Genomic DNA, 17,219 nt, shown 5'->3' with positions numbered 1-17,219 from the left:
TAGCTGGGAGGGCGCCGCGTCTTCCTGTGGAGTCGGTTGGGGTCGGGACGGCCGGAATCGGTGTCGGCGGCGAGCGAGGCGGCGGCCGGAGCTCGGGCGTCGATGGAAACGACGACACCGTGCACGGGAGGGTCCACGGTTAGCACCTACGCGTTCTACGAGAGCCCACGAACCCAACGGAGGCACGCACGGGACCAAATGGCCACCGGAGCCTCGTCGACGATGAGCTCGTGCGGCGGCGTGCTGTCGGGGAAGAGAGGCGCGGCGGCTACGACATGCTAGAGAGAAAACGGAGAGGGGGAGGATGATCAGGAGCTCACGGCGGGGTCGTAGGTGATCTCGGCGGCCTCGGGGACGGCCTGGTGACGACGAATTGGTCGACGGCGGCCGTCGGTGCGGGGAACGAAGATGGCGTCGGCGACGGCGCTGCTGGGCATCCGCAGGCGTGTTCTTCGGCTTGGAGCTTCACGACGTCGAGGCGGAGCTAGGGGTCACAGCCACGGGGCAAGGGGACGGCGGTGGGCGCGGTGCCTTGCAGCGGCGGGCACCGGCTGATTTGGGCGGCCGTGAGAGAGAGAGAGAGAGCAGAGGAGCGAGGGGGGAGAGAGAACCAGGGAGTGAGAGAGCATCGGGGTCGCGTGGCGTCGCGGAGGAAGTCCAGGGCGATGAGGGGGGCAGCAGGAGGTGGAAGCAGGAGGTGGCGCTCGGCCGCGGGCGCGTCGACACGCCTCTGCCTACTGGCAGAGGTTGAAGACGGTGGGGAGTTGGGCTGGGCCGGCCGGGGGGGGGGGGGAGAGATGGGCCAGGGAAGTGGCCCAGGTGGCTGCAGGTAATGTTCCTCTCTCTCTTTTATAATTCTGTTCTGTTTTATCTTTTTTCATTTTCTGCAATTTGTTTTTGATTTGTTTTAAATATCAAATCATTTTATAAAATCCTGGAAATAAATATGGGTGCCTTCTGAATTATTCCAGTGGCCCTTATCAATTTCCAACATTTATTTGAGCATTTAAAATATTTATAGTATTTAAATGCCCAAATTCAAATACAATATGATTTAATTCAAAAATCCAAAAATGACCTAAGGATATATTCATCATTTTTGGCAGAGGTTTCCACCTTAACCAGAAATCATGAACTTTTCTTAGGGCCTTTTGGGTTTATTGAAAAGATTTTAACTTACCCTAGTTGAGTTGATTTAATGCTAGGGTTTGAACATCCCCATTTCAATTTTAGGCAAAATTTAAACATGATGCAACACATGACTAGCTAGCTCAGAGCATTACCAGAAGCTAGGGATGTGACATCCTTGATGAGGGTAATGTACTTTGCTGGGACTTTGTGTTTCTCCAAGGCTCACCACATGACATTCCGCGGTATCTTATCATAGGCCTTCTCCAAGTCAATGAACACCATATGCAAGTCCTTCTTTTGCTCCCTATATCTCTCCATAAGTTGTCGTACCAAGAAAATGGCTTCCATGGTCGACCTCCCAGGCATGAAACCAAACTGATTTTTGGTCACGCTTGTCATTCTTCTTAAGCGGTGCTCAATGAATCTCTCCCATAGCTTCATTGTATGGCTCATCAGCTTAATTCCATGGTAATTAGTACAACTCTAACATCCCCCTTGTTCTTGAAGATTGGTACTAATATACTCCGTCTCCATTCTTCTGGCATCTTGTTTGCCCGAAAAATGAGGTTGAAAAGTTTGGTTAGCCATACTATCGCTATGTCCCCGAGACCTTTCCACACCTCAATGGGGATACAATCAGGGCCCATCGCCTTGCCTCCTTTCATCCTTTTTAAAGCCTCCTTGACCTTAGACTCCTGGATTCGCCGCACAAAACGCATGCTGGTCTCATCAAAGGAGTCGTCCAGTTTAATGGTAGAACTCTCATTCTCCCCATTGAACAGCTTGTCGAAGTACTCCCGCCATCTATGCTTAATCTCCTCGTCCTTCACCAAGAGTTGGCCTGCTCCGTCCTTGGTGCATTTGACTTGGCCAATATCCCTCGTCTTCCTCTCTCGGATCTTGGCCATCTTATAGATGTCCCTTCACCTTCCTTCGTGCCTAACCGTTGGTAGAGGTCCTCATATGCCCGACCCCTTGCTGCACCAACAACTCGCTTTGCGGCCTTCTTCGCCATCTTGTACTTCTCTATGTTGTCTGCACTCCTATCCAGGTATAGGCGTTTGAAGCAATCTTTCTTCTCTTTAATCGCCTTCTGGACATCATCATTCCACCACCAGGTATCCTTATCTTCGCTTCTCCTTCCCCTGGACACTCCAAGCTCCTTCGAGGCCACCTTACGAATGCAAGTCGCCATCTTCGTGTTGGGTTTCGTAGTAATTTCAAAAAAATTTCCTACGCACACACAAGATCATGGTGATGCATAGCAACGCGAGGGGGGAGTGTGATCTACGTACCCTTGTAGATCGACAACGGAAGCATTAGCACAACGTGGTTGATGTAGTCGTACGTCTTCACGGCCCGACCGATCAAGTGCCGAAACTACGGCACCTCCGAGTTTTAGCACACGTTCAGCTCGATGACGATCCCCGGACTCCGATCCAGCAAAGTGTCGGGGAAGAGTTCCGTCAGCACGACGGCGTGGTGATGATCTTGATGTTCTACTGTCGCAGGGCTTCGCCTAAGCACCGCTACAATATTATCGATGACTATGGTGGATGGGGGCACCGCACACGGCTAAGAATATGATCACGTGGATCAACTTGTGTGTCAAGGGGTGCCCCCTGCCCCCGTATATAAAGGATCAAGGGGAGGAGGTCGGCCGGCCCTCTATGGCGCGCCAAGGAGGAGTCCTCCTCCTAGTAGGAGTAGGACTCCTACTAGGAGGGGGAAAGAAGTGGGGAGGGAGAGGGAAAGGGGGGGCGCCGCCCCCTCTCCTAGTCCAATTTGGACCAGGGGGGAGGAGGCGCGCAGCCCACCTCTGGCTTCCCCTCTCTCTCTCCACTAAGGCCCATATGGCCCATTACTTCTCCCGGGGGGGGGGGGGTTCCGGTAACCCTCCGGCTCTCCGGTTTTCTCCGAAATCACCTGGAACACTTCCGGTGTCCGAATATAGTCGTCCAATATATCAATCTTTATGTCTCGACCATTTCGAGACTCCTCGTCATGTCCGTGATCACATCCGGGACTCCGAACTAACTTCGGTACATCAAAACTCATAAACTCATAATATAACTGTCATCGAAACCTTAAGCGTGTGGACCCTACGGGTTCGAGAACAATGTAGACATGACCGAGACACGTCTCCGGTCAATAACCAATAGCGGAACCTGGATGCTCATATTGGCTCCTACATATTCTACGAAGATCTTTATCGGTCAGACCGCATAACAACATACGTTGTGCCCTTTGTCATCGGTATGTTACTTGCCCGAGATTCGATCGTCGGTATCTCAATACCTAGTTCAATCTCGTTACCGGCAAGTCTCTTTACTCGTTCCGTAATACATCATCTCGCAACTAACTCATTAGTGGCAATGCTTGCAAGGCTTATGTGATGTGCATTACCGAGAGGGCCCAGAGATACCTCTCCGACAATCGGAGTGACAAATCCTAATCTCGAAATACGCCAACCCAACATGTACCTTTGGAGACACCTGTAGAGCACCTTTATAATCACCATTTATGTTGTGACATTTGGTAGCACAAAAAGTGTTCCTCCGGCAAACGGGAGTTCCATAATCTCATAGTCATAGGAACATGTATAAGTCATGAAGAAAGCAATAGCAACATACTAAACGATCGGGTGCTAAGCTAATGGAATGGGTCATGTCAATCAGATCATTCACCTAATGATGTGATCCCGTTAATCAAATAACAACTCCTTGTTCATGGTTAGGAAACATAACCATCTTTGATTAACGAGCTAGTCAAGTAGAGGCATACTAGTGACACTCTGTTTGTCTATGTATTCACACATGTATTATGTTTCCGGTTAATACAATTCTAGCATGAATAATAAACATTTATCATGATATAAGGAAATAAATAATAACTTTATTATTGCCTCTAGGGCATATTTCCTTCAGTCTCCCACTTGCACTAGAGTCAATAATCTAGATTACACAGTAATGATTCTAACACCCATGGAGCCTTGGTGCTGATCATGTTTTGCTCGTGGAAGAGGCTTAGTCAACGGGTCTGCAACATTCAGATCCGTATGTATCTTGCAAATCTCTATGTCTCCCACCTGGACTAGATCCCGGATGGAATTGAAGCGTCTCTTGATGTGCTTGGTTCTCTTGTGAAATCTGGATTCCTTTGCCAAGGCAATTGCACCAGTATTGTCACAAAAGATTTTCATTGGACCCGATGCACTAGGTATGACACCTAGATCAGATATGAACTCCTTCATCCAGACTCCTTCATTTGCTGCTTCCGAAGCAGCTATGTACTCCGCTTCACATGTAGATCCCGCTACAACGCTTTGTTTAGAACTGCACCAACTGACAGCTCCACCGTTTAATGTAAACACGTATCCGGTTTGCGATTTAGAATCGTCCAGATCAGTGTCAAAGCTTGCATCAACGTAACCTTTTACGATGAGCTCTTTGTCACCTCCATATATGAGAAACATATCCTTAGTCCTTTTCAGGTATTTCAGGATGTTCTTGACCGCTGTCCAGTGATCCACTCCTGGATCACTTTGGTACATCCCTGCTAGACTTATGGCAAGGCACACATCAGGTCTGGTACACAGCATTGCATACATGATAGAGCCTATGGCTGAAGCATAGGGAACATCTTTCATTTTCTCTCTATCTTCTGCAGTGGTCGGGCATTGAGTCTTACTCAACTTCACACCTTGTAACACAGGCAAGAACCCTTTCTTTGCTTGATCCATTTTGAACTTCTTCAAAACTTTGTCAAGGTATGTGCTTTGTGAAAGTCCAATTAAGCGTCTTGATCTATCTCTATAGATCTTAATGCCTAATATGTAAGCAACTTCACCGAGGTCTTTCATCGAAAAACTCTTATTCAAGTATCCCTTTATGCTATCCAGAAATTCTATATCATTTCCAATTAGTAATATGTCATCCACATATAATATTAGAAATGCTACAGAGCTCCCACTCACTTTCTTGTAAATACAGGCTTCTCCAAAAGTCTGTATAAACCCAAATGCTTTGATCACACTATCAAAGCGTTTATTCCAACTCCGAGAGGCTTGCACCAGTCCATAAATGGATCGCTGGAGCTTGCACACTTTGTTAGCTCCCTTTGGATCGACAAAACCTTCTGGTTGCATCATATACAACTCTTCTTCCAGAAATCCATTCAGGAATGCAGTTTTGACATCCATCTGCCAAATTTCATAATCATAAAATGCGGCAATTGCTAACATGATTCGGACAGACTTAAGCATCGCTACGGGTGAGAAGGTCTCATCGTAGTCAATCCCTTGAACTTGCCGAAAACCTTTTGCGACAAGTCGAGCTTTGTAGACAGTAATATTACCGTCAGCGTCAGTCTTCTTCTTGAAGATCCATTTATTCTCAATTGCTTGCCGATCATCGGGCAAGTCAACCAAAGTCCATACTTTGTTCTCATACATGGATCCCATCTCAGATTTCATGGCTTCAAGCCATTTTGCGGAATCTGGGCTCACCATCGCTTCTTCATAGTTCGTAGGCTCATCATGATCTAGTAGCATGACTTCCAGAATAGGATTACCGTACCACTCTGGCGCGGATCTTACTCTGGTTGATCTACGAGGTTCAGTAGTATCTTGTTCTGAAGTTTCATGATCATCATCATTAGCTTCCTCACTAACTGGTGTAGGTGTTACAGAAACAGTTTTCTGTGATGCACTACTTTCCAATAAGGGAGCAGGTACAGTTACCTCGTCAAGTTCTACTTTCCTCCCACTCACTTCTTTTGAGAGAAACTCCTTCTCCAGAAAGTTTCCGAACTTAGCAATAAAAGTCTTGCCTTCGGATCTGTGATAGAAGGTGTATCCAATAGTCTCCTTTGGATATCCTATGAAGACACATTTCTCCGATTTGGGTTCGAGCTTATCAGGTTGAAGCTTTTTCACATAAGCATCGCAGCCCCAAACTTTCAGAAACGACAACTTTGGTTTCTTGCCAAACCACAGTTCATAAGGCGTAGTCTCAACGGATTTTGATGGTGCCCTATTTAACGTGAATGCGGCCGTCTCTAGAGCGTATCCCCAAAACGATAGCGGTAAATCAGTAAGAGACATCATAGATCGCACCATATCTAGTAAAGTACGATTACGACGTTCAGACACACCATTACGCTGTGGTGTTCCGGGTGGCGTGAGTTGCGAAACTATTCCACAATTTTTCAAATGTACACCAAACTCGTAACTCAAATATTCTCCTCCACGATCAGATCGTAGAAACTTTATTTTCTTGTTACGATGATTTTCAACTTCACTCTGAAATTCTTTGAACTTTTCAAACGTTTCAGACTTATGTTTCATTAAGTAGATATACCCATATCTGCTTAAGTCATCTGTGAAGGTGAGAAAATAACGATATCCGCCACGAGCTTCAATATTCATCGGACCACATACATCTGTATGTATGATTTCCAACAAATCTGTTGCTCTCTCCATAGTACCGGAGAACGGTGTTTTAGTCATCTTGCCCATGAGGCACGGTTCGCAAGTACCAAGTGATTCATAATCAAGTGGTTCCAAAAGTCCATCAGTATGGAGTTTCTTCATGCGCTTTACACCGATATGACCTAAACGGCAGTGCCACAAATAAGTTGCACTATCATTATCAACTCTGCATCTTTTGGCTTCAACACTATGAATATGTGTGTCACTACTATCGAGATTCAATAAAAATAGACCACTCTTTAAGGGTGCATGACCATAAAAGATATTACTCATATAAATAGAACAACCATTATTCTCAGATTTAAATGAATAACCGTCTCGCATCAAACAAGATCCAGATATAATGTTCATGCTTAACGCTGGCACCAAATAACAATTATTTAGGTCTAATATTAATCCCGAAGGTAGATGTAGAGGTAGCGTGCCGACTGCGATCACATCGACTTTGGAACCGTTTCCCACGCGCATCGTCACCTCGTCCTTAGCCAATCTTCGCTTAATCCGTAGTCCCTGTTTCGAGTTGCAAATATTAGCAACAGAACCAGTATCAAATACCCAGGTGCTACTGCGAGCATTAGTAAGGTACACATCAATAACATGTATATCACATATACCTTTGTTCACCTTGCCATCCTTCTTATCCGCCAAATACTTGGGGCAGTTCCGCTTCCAGTGACCAGTCTGCTTGCAGTAGAAGCACTCAGTTTCAGGCTTAGGTCCAGGTTTGGGTTTCTTCTCTTGAGTAGCAACTTGCTTGCTGTTCTTTTTGAAGTTCCCCTTCTTCTTCCCTTTGCCCTTTTTCTTGAAACTAGTGGTCTTGTTGACCATCAACACTTGATGCTCCTTCTTGATTTCTACCTCCGCAGCTTTCAGCATTGCGAAGAGCTCGGGAATAGTCTTATTCATCCCTTGCATATTATAGTTCATCACGAAGCTCTTGTAGCTTGGTGGCAGTGATTGGAGAATTCTGTCAATGACGCAATCATCTGGAAGATTAACTCCCAATTGAATCAAGTGATTATTATACCCAGACATTTTGAGTATATGCTCACTGACAGAACTGTTCTCCTCCATCTTGCAGCTATAGAACTTATTGGAGACTTCATATCTCTCAATCCGGGCATTTGCTTGAAATATTAACTTCAACTCCTGAAACATCTCATATGCTCCATGACGTTCAAAACATCGTTGAAGTCCCGACTCTAAGCCGTAAAGCATGGCACACTGAACTATCGAGTAGTCATCAGCTTTGCTTTGCCAGACGTTCATAACATCTGGTGTTGCTCCAGCAGCAGGCCTGGCACCCAGCGGTGCTTCCAGGACGTAATTCTTCTGTGCAGCAATGAGGATAATCCTCAAGTTACGGACCCAGTCCGTGTAATTGCTACCATCATCTTTCAACTTTGCTTTCTCAAGGAACGCATTAAAATTCAACGGAACAACAACACGAGCCATCTATCTACAATCAAGCATAAACAAGCAAGATACTATCAGGTACTAAGTTTCATGATAAATTTAGGTTCAATTAATTTACTTAAAGAACTCCCACTTAGATAGACATCCCTCTAATCCTCTAAGTGATTACGTGATCCAAATCAACTAAACCATGTCCGATCATCACGTGAGATGGAGTAGTTTCATTGGTGAACATCACTATGTTGATCATATCTACTATATGATTCACGCTCGACCTTTCGGTCTCCGTGTTCCGAGGCCATATCTGTATATGCTTGGCTCGTCAAGTATAACCTGAGTATTCCGCGTGTGCAACTGTTTTGCACCCGTTGTATTTGAACGTAGAGCCTACTACACCCGATCATCACGTGGTGTCTCAGCACGAAGAACTTTCGCAACGGTGCATACTCAGGGAGAACACTTCTTGATAATTAGTGAGAGATCATCTTATAATGCTACCGTCAATCAAAGCAAGATAAGATGCATAAAAGATAAACATCACATGCAATCAATATAAGTGATATGATATGGCCATCATCATCTTGTGCTTGTGATATCCATCTTTGAACCACCGTCGTGATCACCAACGTCACCGGCGCGACACCTTGATCTCCATCGTAGCATCGTTGTCGTCTCGCCAATCTTATGCTTCCACGACTATCGCTACCGCTTAGTGATAAAGTAAAGCATTACAGCGCGATTGCATTGCATACAATAAAGCGACAACCATATGGCTCCTGCCAGTTGCCGATAACTCGGTTACAAAACATGATCATCTCATACAATAAAATTTAGCATCATGTCTTGACCATATCACATCACAACATGCCCTGCAAAAACAAGTTAGACGTCCTCTACTTTGTTGTTGCAAGTTTTACGTGGCTGCTACGGGCTTAAGCAAGAACCAATCTTACCTACGCATCAAAACCACAACGATAGTTTGTCAAGTTGGTGCTGTTTTAACCTTCGCAAGGACCGGGCATAGCCACACTCGGTTCAACTAAAGTTGGAGTAACTGTCACCCGCAAGCCACCTATGTGCAAAGCACGTCGGGAGAACCGGCCTCGCGTAAGCCTACGCGTAATGTCGGTCCGGGCCGCTTCGTCCAACAATACCGCCGAACCAAAGTATGACATGTTGGTAAGCAGTATGACTTATATCGCCCACAACTCATTTGTGTTCTACTCGTGCATATAACATCAACATATAAAACCTAGGCTCTGATACCACTGTTGGGTTTCGTAGTAATTTCAAAAAATTTCCTACGCACACGCAAGATCATGGTGATGCATAGCAACGAGAGGGGGGAGTGTGATCTACGTACCCTTGTAGATCGACAACGGAAGCACAACGTGGTTGATGTAGTCGTACGTCTTCACGGCCCGACCGATCAAGCGCCGAAACTACGGCACCTCCGAGTTTTAGCACACGTTCAGCTCGATGACGATCCCCGGACTCCGATCCAGCAAAGTGTCGGGGAAGAGTTCCGTCAGCACGACGGCGTGGTGACGATCTTGATTTTCTACTGTCGCAGGGCTTCGCCTAAGCACCGCTACAATATTATCGAGGACTATGGTGGAAGGGGGCACCGCACACGGCTAAGTATATGATCACGTGGATCAACTTGTGTGTCAAGGGGTGCCCCCTGCCCCCGTATATAAAGGATCAAGGGGAGGAGGCCGGCCGGCCCTCTATGGTGCGCCAAGGAGGAGTCCTCCTCCTAGTAGGAGTAGGACTCCTACTAGGAGGGGGAAAGAAGTGGGGAGGGAGAGGGAAAGGGGGGCTCCGCCCCCCTCTCCTAGTCCAATTCGGACCAGGGGGGAGGAGGCGCGCAGCCCACCTCTGGCTGCCCCTCTCTCTCTCCACTAAGGCCCATATGGCCCATTACTTCTCCCGGGGGGGGGGGGGGGTTCCGGTAACCCTCCGGCTCTCCGGTTTTCTCCGAAATCACCCGGAACACTTCCGGTGTCCGAATATAGCCGTCCAATATATCAATCTTTATGTCTCGACCATTTCGAGACTCCTCGTCATGTCCGTGATCACATCCGGGACTCCGAACTAACTTCGGTACATCAAAACTCATAAACTCATAATATAACTGTCATCGAAACCTTAAGCGTGCGGACCCTACGGGTTCGAGAACAATGTAGACATGACCGAGACACGTCTCCGGTCAATAACCAATAGCGGAACCTGGATGCTCATATTGGCTCCTACATATTCTACGAAGATCTTTATCGGTCAGACCGCATAACAACATACGTTGTTCCCTTTGTCATCGGTATGTTACTTGCCCGAGATTCGATCGTCGGTATCTCAATACCTAGTTCAATCTCGTTACCGGCAAGTCTCTTTACTCGTTCCGTAATACATCATCTCGCAACTAACTCATTAGTTGCAATGCTTGCAAGGCTTATGTGATGTGCATTACCGAGAGGGCCCAGAGATACCTCTCCGACAATCGGAGTGACAAATCCTAATCTCGAAATACGCCAACCCAACATGTACCTTTGGAGACACCTATAGAGCACCTTTATAATCACCCATTTACGTTGTGACGTTTGGTAGCACACAAAGTGTTCCTCCGGCAAACGGGAGTTGCATAATCTCATAGTCATAGGAACATGTATAAGTCATGAAGAAAGCAATAGCAACATACTAAACGATCGGGTGCTAAGCTAATGGAATGGGTCATGTCAATCAGATCATTCACCTAATGATGTGATCCCATTAATCAAATAACAACTCCTTGTTCATGGTTAGGAAATATAACCATCTTTGATTGACGAGCTAGTCAAGTAGAGGCATACTAGTGACACTCTGTTTGTCTATGTATTCACACATGTATTATGTTTCTGGTTAATACAATTCTAGCATGAATAATAAACATTTATCATGATATAAGGAAATAAATAATAACTTTATTATTGCCTCTAGGGCATATTTCCTTCACTTCGTCCACACATTGTTCGCATCTCCTCCTTCCTCCCAAGGGCCCTCCTTAATGACCCTCTCCTTGAACGCTAGAGCTACCTCCCCCTTGAGCTTCCACCACTTCGTTCTAGCGACTTTGGCACGCTTATCCCGCTGGACACGAATCCGAAAGCGGAAGTCAGCAACCACCAGCTTATGCTGGGGTACAACACTCTCTCCGAGTATCAACTTATAGTCTAGGCACGCACGCCTATCTTCTCTTCTCGAGAGGATGAAATCAATCTGGCTAGAGTGTTGGCCACTACTAAAAGTCACCAGATGTGATTCTCTCTTTCTAAAGAGGGTGTTAGCTACAATCATGTTGTAGGCTAGAGCAAAGCTTAAGACATCTTCTCCTTCTTGGTTCCTGATGCCATAGCCAAAGTCCCCGTGCGCCCCTTCAAAACCTGTGTTAGATGTACTCACGTGGCCATTGAGGTCTCCTCCTATGAAGAGCTTCTCACCAATCGGTACACTCCTAACCATGTCTTCCAGGCCTTCCCAGAACTCCCTCTTGGTGTTCTCATTGTGGCCTACTTGCGAGGCATACGCGCTGATAACATTGAGAACCAAGTCCTCAACTACCAGCTTGACTAGGATAATCCGGTCCCCACGTCTCTTGACGTCTACCACTCCATAATTGAGGCTCTTGTTGATCAAGATGCCTACGCCATTTCTGTTTGGAGCCGTCCCTGTGTACCACAGCTTGAAGCCGGTATCCTCCACCTCATTCGCCTTCTGTCCTCTCCATTTGGTTTCTTGGACGCAAAGGATATCAACACCTCTCCTCACCGCTGCATCAACTAGCTCCCGAAGCTTCCCTGTCAGAGACCCTACACTCCAGCTACCTAAGCGAATCCTCTAGGCTCGGCTAGCTTCCTTACCCTTCACACTCGTCGAGTCAAATGCGAAGACCCTTGCCCATTTTCCACTACATCCGGGCGCCGATGTAGCGCGCCACTAAGGATGCGACGACCCGATCCTCGCTCACTTGCCACTGTATCCAGATCAAGATACAGCGCGCCACCTTGGGGGTGACGGCCCGGCCCTTGCCCATTTTCCACCACACCCGGGTTCCGATGTAGCGCGTCGCTGGGAGGGAGGATCAGCCTTCTTAGATTTTTCTTTGTATTTATTTTTCCATCTAGGGCCATCGACCAATTAGTTGTTTTAAACGGCTGCAATACATGCTCACGGATTCTTGGATGGTGTACCATCGATGGTTAAGCTATTTTGTCCCACAATCACGGTTGACTTTGTTGTGGTAGGGCTCGATATACTTGTGCTCATGGAACCAAGAATGAATATTGGAGTAAAATGTTGCATCCCTTTGCTCTGTGCCATGGATCAGATCGATGCTAGTGGCTAACAATGCATCACCCTAGGCCTGGGCGTTTGGTTTAGTTTCTACGGGTCTTCTTTTGGGGGAATTCGGTTAGCAAAAGTGAAAACCGAAATAGGCACTAAAAATGAGCTAATCGAAAATTTGGTTAAGCAATTTTTTGGTTCAATTTTCTGTTTTAAACCGAATTCTGGATCCTGTACAGAAAATGCAAGTTCAAAACATATTTTGACAGCATGAAGGGACGATGTCGAAGGCTCCAAGATCGAATCGAAGGTGGGAGGGCGTTGGGCGGACGGATGGGCGACAATGGGCCCTTGTTCTCGTCTGGTCCTCTCCTTCCTTGCGAGTCCAGCGACGCGATGACTCAACGGTCAGCGAGAAGACAAGGTCGGAGATTCGGGAGATGCCAGCCGCCGAGGGAGTCGGCGTCGAGGGCGGACAGGTGGGGGAGAAGATGCGATGGCGTCAACAGCGGCGGCGGTTGAGTCGGGGTGGTAGGGCAGGCGGTGAGGTCTTAGGGTGCGTGGCTGTGGGCGTGGGGTGCCCGGGTGTTGGCTAGTGGCTAGGTCTAGGCCGTGTGGGGTGGGTGGGATCGTACTAAGCCGGATGTGATGCTCGGATAATTAGGCTACACTAATTCTCTGCTAATGATGCCATGTCACTTTGATTACTGTCGCTAATCTCGCGTTAGTTCAAAACCGATTTAAATTCAAATTCAATTAAAGGCAAATAATAAAAGTTTTCAAATATTAAAACCAAATTGTTCGACTTGTGCCAAATAATGCATAAGTAAATATGTTGCAGAAACCAAACTTTTATATAGTGTTTAACTACTCTAAAATAAATAAGACACTAGCAAAATCAATTAATTAAATGCCTTTTATAATTAATAAAATACTAAACTGTTTTATTTTGTCACCAAACTTTTTGTGGCATTGGGGTATTTTGAAACATTAATTTAGGTACTACTTATATATTTTATATAACAAAAATATATAGTTAATAAAATAAAAAACTAATAAACAGAAAATAAATAAATAAAAAACTTAAAAAAAGAAAAGAAAAGAAGAGAAACCCCCCTCCCACTGGGCTTCGGCCCAGCAGGCCACTAGCCCAACTGGGCAAAGGCCCAACCGGCCAACCCCACTCCTCTCCTTATCCCCTCACCCCCGCAACCCTAGCCACCACCGGCACCCACTCCTCCCACTTCCCCCCCGACTGGATCGGGACCGGGCGCCCCCGACCCCGTCGCCGCGCCGTCGCGGCCAGCTCGTCCGACGCCGCCCCACAGCTGGACCTCGCTGGAGGCCGTCTCGCGGACGCCATCACCAGTCTGCCTTCCCATGGCCTGGTCGTCTCCGACCTCCTCCCCACGCCCCATTGCCTCGATCCCTGCACCCCGCCGTGAGCCCCGACTCCTCCTCTCCTCCTCTGTCGCACGTTGTGCCCCGTGCCACCGCTCCGCCGCAGCCGTGCCTGCTGTCGCTACTGCTCACCCGCGCACCGGCCACACCCTGCATCCCCTGCACGCCTCGCGCGCGCTGGCCTCGCCCCGCTCCGGCCCCTCCTGCTTCTCGCGCCCTCACACGCGCACGTCCACCCACGAGCGCTCGCCCAGGTGGCCGCGCCCGGCTGCGCCTACCGCCTCCCCCGCTGTGGCTTCCGCTCTGCTCCGGCCGCGCACCTCATCTCCACCGCTGCTTGCCGCCGCGACCTCGCCCCCCGCTCCGCCTCCGCTCACTGTCGCCGCCCTCCTGCGCCCTGTCCGCACTTCGTCCCGCCTCTGCCGGTGCAGTAGCCGCCCCACGCCGCGACGCTCCTCCCGCACCGCCGCAGCTCTGCTGCCCGCCTCGCCGTGGCCTCGCCGCGTCCATGGCGGGTGCCCCCCTGGCGACCTGTGAGGCGGGCTGCTGCCCGTCGCCCTCCAGCTCGTTCGAGTGCGCCCGCGCCCGTAACCTTGCGCGCCCGCTAAGGCCCATAGGGCCAATGACAAGTGGGGCCATGCCACTGAGAACGTTTTAAAAAAAGAATTAATAATAATAATAATTAAAGAATTAACTGAACTAATTCCGATTAATTAAACTAAATAACTAATTAAATTAATTAATCATGTTTAGTTTAGTCTTAGTCAATGACAGTGGGGCCCATCCCTAATTAATCCTGGTTAGGTTAATTAAAACTAGTTAATTAAAATGTGTCACTGACAGGTGGGACCCACACGTCAGGTTGACCAGTCAACCCCTGTTGACTGCTAACGTTAGCATGACATCATGCTGATGTCATAAATCCAATTTCAAATTAAATTAAATAATTAATTAATTCCAGAAATTAATAATTTTTTTTTAAAATTATATCTTTTAATCCGTAACTCGGATTAAAATATTTTCTACATGAAAGTTGCTCAGAATGACGAGACGAATCCGGATACACAGCTCGTTTGTCCGCCACGCATCCCTAGCATAGCGAACACGCAACTTTTCCCCTCCGATTCATCTGTCCAAAAACACGAAACACCAGGGATATTTTCTCGGATGTTTCCCCCCTTCACCGGTATCACCTCATACCGCGTTAGGGCACCCCTAGCACCACTACTTGTCATGTCATGCCTCATTATGCTTCTGTTTGCATTGTATTCATTGTTTCTTCCCCCTCTTCTCTCCGGTAGACTACGAGACTGACGCCGCTGCTGGTGCCCCGATCGACTACGCTGTTGACGACCCCTACTTGCCAGAGCAACCAGGCAAGCCCCCCTGATCATCAGATATCGCCTATTTCCTTTCTACTGCTTGCATTAGAGTAGTGTAGCATGTTACTGTTTTCCGTTAATCCTATTCTGATGCATAGCCTGTCATTGTTGCTACAGCTGTTGATACCTTACATGCAATCCTAAATGCTTAGTATAGGATGCTAGTTTATCATCAGTGGCCCTACATTCTTGTCTGTCTGCCATGCTATACTATCAGGTCGTGATCACTCGGGAGGTGATCACGGGTATATATTATATACTTTATATATGATACTTGTGGTGACTAAAGTCGGGTCGGCTCGTTGAGTACCCGCAAGTGATTCCGATGTTGGGGCTGAAGGGGCAGGTGGCTCCATCCCGGTAGAGGTGGGCATGAGTTCCCGAAGGCCCCCGACTGTTACACTGTGGCGGAGCGACATGGCAGGTTGAGACCACATAGGAGAGAGGTGGGCCTGGCCCTGGTCGGCGTCTGCGGTTATGTCAAAATAACACGCTTAACGAGATCCGGGTATTTGATTTGAGTCTGGCCACTGGCCTATACGCACTAACCAACTACGCAGGAACAGTTATGGGCACTCGACGTCGTGGTATCAGCCGAAGCCTTCGTGACGTCAGCGACTGGGCGGCGCGTGCCGGGTTGGACTGGAACGCCTGCTCTTGTATAAGGGAGGCTAGGTCTGCTCGCCGACCGCGTTCACAACATGCAGGTGTGCAATGGGCAATGGGCCCAGACCCCTGCGCCATAGGATTTAGACCGGCGTGCTGACCTCTCTGTTATGCCTAGGTAGGGCTGCGACGTGTTGCTCTTCCGAGGCCGGGCATGACCCAGAAAAGTGTGTCCGGACAAAAGGGATCGAGCATGTTGGGAAATGTGGTGCACCCCTGCAGGGAAGTTAATCTATTCGAATAGCCGTGATCTTCAGTAACAGGACGGCTTGGAGTTGTACCTTGACTTTATGACAACTAGAACTAGATATTTAATAAAACACACCCTTCCAAGTGCCAGATACAATCGGTGATTGCTCTCTCACAGGGCGACAAGGGGAGGATCACCGGGTAGGATTATGCTACACGATGCTACTTGGTGAACTTACTATCTACTCTCTTCTACATGCTGTAAGATGGAGGTTACCAGAAGCGCAGTCTTCGACAGGACTAGCTATCCCCCTCTTATTCCGACATTCTGCAGTTCAGTCCACATATGATACCCTTTTTCCATTTGATACCAATGCATGCATATGTAGTGTAGCTCCTTGCTTGCGAGTACTTTGGATGAGTACTCACGGTTGCTTTGTTCCCCCTTTTCCACCTTCCTATACCCGATTGCTGCGACCAGACGATGGAGTCCAGGAGCCAGACGCCACCGTTGACGACGACTCCTACTACTCTGGAGGTGCCTACTACTACGTGCATGCCGCTGACGACGACCAGGAGTAGTTTAGGAGGATCCCAGGCAGGAGGCCTGCGCCTCTTTCGATATGTATCCTGGTTTGTGCTAGCCATCTTATGGCAACTTGTTTAACTTATGTCTGTACTCAGATATTGTTGCTTCCGCTGACTCGTCTATGATCGAGCTCTTGTATTCGAGCCCTCGAGGCCCCTGACTTGTAATATGATGCTTGTATGACTTATTTTATTTGTAAAGTTGTGTTGTGATATCTTCCCATGAGTCCCCGATCTTGATCGTACACGTTTGCGTGTATGATTAGTGTATGATCAAATCGGGGGCGTCACACCGCAGGTGAGGAGGGACCTGGGCTAGTGATTTCGGCCATTTCGGTTAACCGAGTAAAACACCAAACCGACCGAATTTGGTTCGGTTAGTAGCCGAGCTAACCTAAATTTCCTGTACACACTAAAACCCCCGAAATTTTGGTTTATTGGGTTTGGGTTCAATTTTTGGTTGGTGAGTTTTTATGCCCACACAACAATTTGTCATCCTTCGTGTTAAAACGTATCCTCTACTCATCTTCCTTAGGTCGGCTGGCCCATCCTCCGGATCAAAGGCACCTCTTCATATAGGTCCACGTGGCGGCGAAAGGGAAAAGCGCGGGAATTAGGGTGGAGGGCGCCGGCGA

Source organism: Triticum aestivum, chromosome 1A (genome assembly GCF_018294505.1).
Source record: "Triticum aestivum cultivar Chinese Spring chromosome 1A, IWGSC CS RefSeq v2.1, whole genome shotgun sequence".
Lineage (NCBI taxonomy): Eukaryota > Viridiplantae > Streptophyta > Magnoliopsida > Poales > Poaceae > Triticum > Triticum aestivum.
This window is presented reverse-complemented; position numbering follows the sequence as displayed.